At 36.0% G+C, this 5,883-nt stretch overlaps 1 long non-coding RNA gene across 1 annotated transcript in view; it reads left to right on the top strand.

The window, feature by feature from the left end:
• The first annotated feature begins 4,429 nt into the window (after positions 1 to 4,429).
• The window catches only part of LOC102673460, a 3,158-nt gene continuing 1,704 nt past the window's right edge, over positions 4,430 to 5,883 (top strand). The window contains exons 1-2 of the long non-coding RNA XR_421822.2: positions 4,430 to 4,792; positions 5,115 to 5,653. This is a non-coding gene — a long non-coding RNA (uncharacterized LOC102673460). The remainder of the gene's footprint in view (positions 4,793 to 5,114; positions 5,654 to 5,883) is intronic.

Raw genomic sequence — 5,883 nt, 5'->3', positions numbered from 1 at the left:
TTATTCCGAAAACGTGAGAATTCGGATGGGAGAGGATTTTGATTTAATATAAAGTATTTGGAAGTTATATATCGTTTATGGTATATGAATAATTTTGTGAATGTTTTATGTTTTTGAAGTTATATGTATAAAATTATTGCTTGAATTTTTTATTCTAATTTAACGATGATTCTCGTTTCAAATACAAAAATATTCAGGAAGCTAAAAGTGAAAAATATTTAGAAGAAAACCGAGAGGAGATCGTAAACTCATCTCTCTGAAAACCTAGTTCTGCCAAAAAATTCTAAATACACAAACTTTAAAAAGACGAAGAAATCGGCAACAATGAAAAGAATCTAACGACGTATTGACAAATACAAAGCCACCTGACCTGCTCATTCTAGAAATAAATAATAAATCCACAAACGTTGAACGTAGTAGTGGCAAAGTAATCTCCTCCTCTCCCAAGTATTTGGCCCAAGCATTTGAATCTAAACCGAAACCGGTGAAAAACACTCTCTCGACAAGGATTGAAAAACATCATTATACGCGAAAGAAAGGCCCTTGTGACGTTTTGGAAACGGGGGAGAAGAGGTCCGAAAATATTCATCGTCGGGGCAGGGGTTGTTCAAAGTCGTTTCATCTCTTCGTCTCATCCACGTGCATAACTAGCGTACTCTCGTGATTTCGGCCCAGTCTCGTCGACACAAAGAGAGAAGAAGCAACCCCTGGGTCGGACACCCAGGGGTTGAAGAGGCTCGTAATCCGGGGGCAGTGACACGTAAGTAAGACGCGGCTTGGACGAGCAGAAAGGGCCTCGAGGGCCTTCCACATTTGGCTGTGGAGGGGAAAGATCGATTGTTTCGTGGAATACCGTGCGATTCCAAGATCTTTGTCCGAAAGTGATCTTTAGATCTTTAGAGATCGGAGGAGGATGGACGAGTCTCGAATCTTCCGCGAAGAGATTGATACGCGGAAGCGAATTGCCATCGAATGGTTTGACAATTTTTCAGAATTGTTATGGAGTTATTAAAAATGAGAATTAGGAATATCGATGAAAGAATTGATTTAAGATGTTTTATAATGGTTTCTTAAAGGAATGTAGAAAATTGATAATTAACGATACCCATATTTTGGTAATTTTGGAATAATGTATGAATAATCACGATTCGACTCGAATTGAAACTAACAAATTTTTATTATATTTTGTTTTAAATAAAGGAGTTAAAATGAAAATGAAATTTCTCGTTATATTAATAAGAGTAAAAGATTTTTACAAAAAATTTTAATACTAGGTACCTACTACAATTGTTATATTTGAGAACATGGCATTAGAATTTATTGTCTGATAATAATAATAATTGCACAATACACGATATCTATAATCATTTTCAATTATTCCAAATAACTACAACAATCCACTTTTAACAATAACCTCCCAGAAGTGTTAAAACTTTCAAAATTATAAACTTTGCCGATAAACTTTCCCTATTCAATATCATTCCACGATTTCTTCTTTCATCTAATCTCTCCCTTAAAAACTATACATATTTAATAAAACAAAAAAAATTCCTTTACACGAAGAATCTGGTGGATTGGTTTATCCTTTGCACATACTCGTCAGGGTATTTAAGTGTACGTGAAATAAAAAAAGACCACCTTGGTTCGTTGGAAAGGTTGCGGTAGTGATGGGACCGAGTATATCGCAAGATTCGAACAACTAGAAAAACTAGATTTCTTTTTAAAGTACTTTCGAAATTTCCAAATCCACGAATAACAAATATTTATAATTTATACTTATCGAATATAAATTATACTATAATTTTTATATATAAAACATTCAAATTCCACGAAACGATTCTTCTGAAACCCAATCCATTTAGATCAAGAAATTACACGCCGAACTCGATCCCATCGCTATCCACGAATCTACGAATCGTTCCCCACGATCTTTCACTTAAAATAATTTATAACCACATTGGAAGTAACCATTTAATACCATTCGAATTGGAAGAAACGATTCGTTCGCACTTAGATCTACAATTACACACCGAACACTCGATCCCATCGCTATCCACACGTCTAAGCGAAGCGGGGTTGAATCGCTCCACGGAAGGACAACCTTTCTCTCCCCTTCTCTCGTCGAAACGCGGCGTTATATTTATCGAGAGGCCTTGCTTGTCGCAGGAGGCGTGCGTGCGAAAACGCAACGCGCTCGACAACCGCGTATCGACCGGTGTCGTTTACCAGAGAGAAAAATCAGAAGAGAGAGAGAGAGAACGGGGAGAGACGACCTTTTTTCCCGCCTAGTTAACCTCCGCCGTTGGAAATCCGACCGGAAGGACGCGGCTATAAATTTTTCATTCGATCTGACGAGGAAGCCTCGAGGCGCCAGATTCGCAAGATTCTCGTCTCGATGATAACGAGCAGGACTCGACCCGACGGGGAGGGGAGAGGAAAACGGTAGGTATTCGATCGAAGATGGCGACGATGACGATAATAACAGAGCAACGTAGCCTGTGTATCACGGTGGAGAAATTCCAGAGGGAAGCTCTCTCTTCCGGATTTCTCTCTCTTTCTCTCTCTTTCCTTCTGTCTCTTCTCTTTATCCTTCTATCCAGACCTCCTCTGCCCTATTCGGCGTTGAAAAATAACGAAGCAACCGAGGAACAAAGCGGCAACTTTGAAAGCGGATACGTCGTTACAGGGTGCGCGAGATGCTTGGAAAATTCATCCATCCCTGTCGAAGCTGCGAGAGAAGCCGTAATTAAACACTGGCGAACGTCGCGGATCCTGAAACGCGAGCCCTCTCCCATCATTCCAGCGGAATTTAGCCCAGTTACATTGAAGTAGAGTAGTTACATTGAAGGGAAAGGGGTGTTGATCGCGTGCGGGGGAGGAAAGTCAGACGAGGGATAAATGAACGAGTTGGAAGTGGCTGGATCGAAGGAGAAATTAGCCTAGTTGAAATTCTCAGTGGAAGAATCTCTTCTCTTGTCGAAAAGAATTTTTATCGATTGATCTTTTATTCGTGAGAATATTTGATAAATATTTTATAATTTAAATAATTTGTATATGAGAATTATATACTATATATGGGGATTGGTGTGGAAAATTTGGAAAATCAATCTGAAATTGTGCTCAAAGTTACCTTCGATCTTTTAAAATAGAAAACTGTATCATTTCTTCCCCGTTGTATATACGTTTCGCGTAAAATAATACGATACATTACACGGGGAACATAGTAAACTTGTTTATTTTACAGACGAGGAACACGTGAGAGAAAATTTTAATCGGGCCATTATTATTCAACGGGTGGAAAAAGGAGAGCGAAACGGCGCGGAAGAGGAAAGGAGCAACGAGTCGTAATAAAGGCGGGGGAGAAACTTCCAAGTCCGGAGTTTGTCGTTCATTGATACAATTCACGCGAACGAACTCGATAACAGATATAACGAGGGCTGATAAAGAAACGGCACGATTTTAACGACGTCGCGAAATATGGCGACACGAATTTATAGTCGACTGTACACCCTTCTCTCGCTTCTATCTCCCTCTTTCTTAAAAAAAAAAAAAGAAAAAGAAGAGAGAAAAAAAGAAAAAAAAAAGAAAAGAAAACGACGACGACGACGAGGAGAAGTTTAAACCGGCTTTTAGAGGAGAACGGTTATTACGGATATAAAAGCGAGATTGGACGATGACGATGATGACTTTAACAACGATATCGCGTCGTTTCCAACCGGGACGTCAATCGTCATCCCGACGCGGCGATCTTTGAGAAATTCCATGAAACGTCCCAGTGCACACAACTGAGAGAAAAGAATAAAATCATTTTTACAATTTATGTAAAAGTGACTCGTTGATCTTTCGTGCGTGTGCATTCACAAAGTCGGCTATGAGATATATCTATCGTGAGTTAGGGATTTTATTAATTTTATTGATACGACGAATCAGTTTGTAGGATCAGTCAAACGTAAAATAACGAGATATCGGAATTTTCAGAAATGATTCGAAGGCATAGCTACATTACGTCTTCCCATATTAAATTGTTTCATAGAGAAAGAAAAATTCTGTATTCGAAAATATATTCGAACGAATATATCATTGAATAAGATTCTATAGTTGACACGTGAGTGTTACTATTTGTTTCAATATACGATAGCTCATTAATGAAATAGACGCGATAGGTGACGTATCGTATCTATCAATCGCAATTCACGAAATATATGATTGAAAATTATTATCTTACGAGAAATTATCAGAGATGAATTAAAGTACAAATTTTATTATTCATTCGTAAGATAATTATTGTAACACGTGCGATATTAAGACGGTTGAATCTAATAAAAAAAAGATAATCCAACATCCTTTGAATAGTCCAGATAGCAAACATGTAAAATAGCGATCTTTTTACGGCGTTACGTTTCGTGTTATATAAGAATTATTCTATATTTTCTCCCGGAGAGGAAAGAATAGAATCAGATTTTTCCTCTGTTAATTCGAGAGCTCGAGTCTATTTTGCGGGAAACGACAATCGTTTACTGTCTCGAACGATTGCATACCGGATAAGGAGGACGTGACTTCCGAGTTGTTTCCAAGATTTTAGAATTTGCATCATGGTGGAAAGAGAGTATCGTTTAATTCGTTTACGAGAGGAATTGTTCCATACTTTCGAGTTGGATTGAGTGGAGAATGGATGAAATTTGAGGCGATAAATATCTGGAGGAGAGCATTTCACTAAGATCCATTTGTAACTTTAAGAAAATGGAGAAGATAATGAAAGCTTTTCAATTATTGCAGAAAATCAAAATTTAAAGTACATTTTAGGATTGTTTAATTTTATCAATTATCCTTTGTTTTTTTTTTTAAAAATAACGAGATATCGAGAGATTGGATTCAAATAAAAGTGAATATCGAATAAAAGAAACTGATTTCAACCTTCACGTGACATACATTGTCAGTTCATTTCTGGATATACGTCAACGTGAAATATAATTAAAATATCGTAGAGATATAAGGATTACATAAATGATTTCCTTAAAATTCCAATGTTCATCTATTTCTTTTTCCAAACATATATTAAAATTTTCACAAACTAAAAATCCGCAAAAAAATAAAATTAATCGAATACGTTTAAGAAAAACACCGAAGAATATTGAATTTCTTCTACGAAAACTTAGAAAAATTTGGCAAACTTGAAAATTATTAATAAAATTCATAAAAACTTGGGAACCTCGAAATATTAAAAAAGGGAGGAGATAAACTTTGGATAAAGTTAGATAAAGAAGGGAACCCAAATCCAAGATGATAACCCCTTCTTGAATAAGAACATTCACAGATCCGGAAAAAAAATCTGTTTCACGTAGAACTGGATAAAATTTGAGACAAGGATTCTTTATTGTGAAAACGATGGGAATGTAAATAAACGAAGAACTAACGTGAAACAATATCAATTTGACTCTGTTCATCAGATTAAGCGCGTATTAATTAAAAAGTTTTATAAACGAAACGAGAGAAACCGGCGATCTTTGGCTCCGCGATTAATCGTGCAATCTCCTCATTCAGGAAAATATTGTTTAACGAGCGTCAATCAACGTAGAATTATATTACATGCAATGAATCACTATACACGTAATTGAAATGCATGGTTGAATGATCGATGAAGTCTTTATTACAGGTATGATCCGATATTGAGATTTTTATTGAATCGTTACATCATTTTGATTTGTTTAACCAAAGTGAAAATTTTACAGGAATTTGCATTTTATTAAGGAAATTTATAATAATAAAGTAATATCTCTTCCAACATCCAATTTTGTTTTTATTATTTTCTTCATTAAGAAAATAAAGTTCCTTTTGAAAATTTATTTCCATTTGGCATTATTAAATAATTATTACTCTCGTTTA

This window comes from Apis dorsata, unplaced genomic scaffold (genome assembly GCF_000469605.1).
Source record: "Apis dorsata unplaced genomic scaffold, Apis dorsata 1.3 scaffold_247, whole genome shotgun sequence".
NCBI lineage: Eukaryota > Metazoa > Arthropoda > Insecta > Hymenoptera > Apidae > Apis > Apis dorsata.
This window is presented reverse-complemented; position numbering and strand designations above follow the sequence as displayed.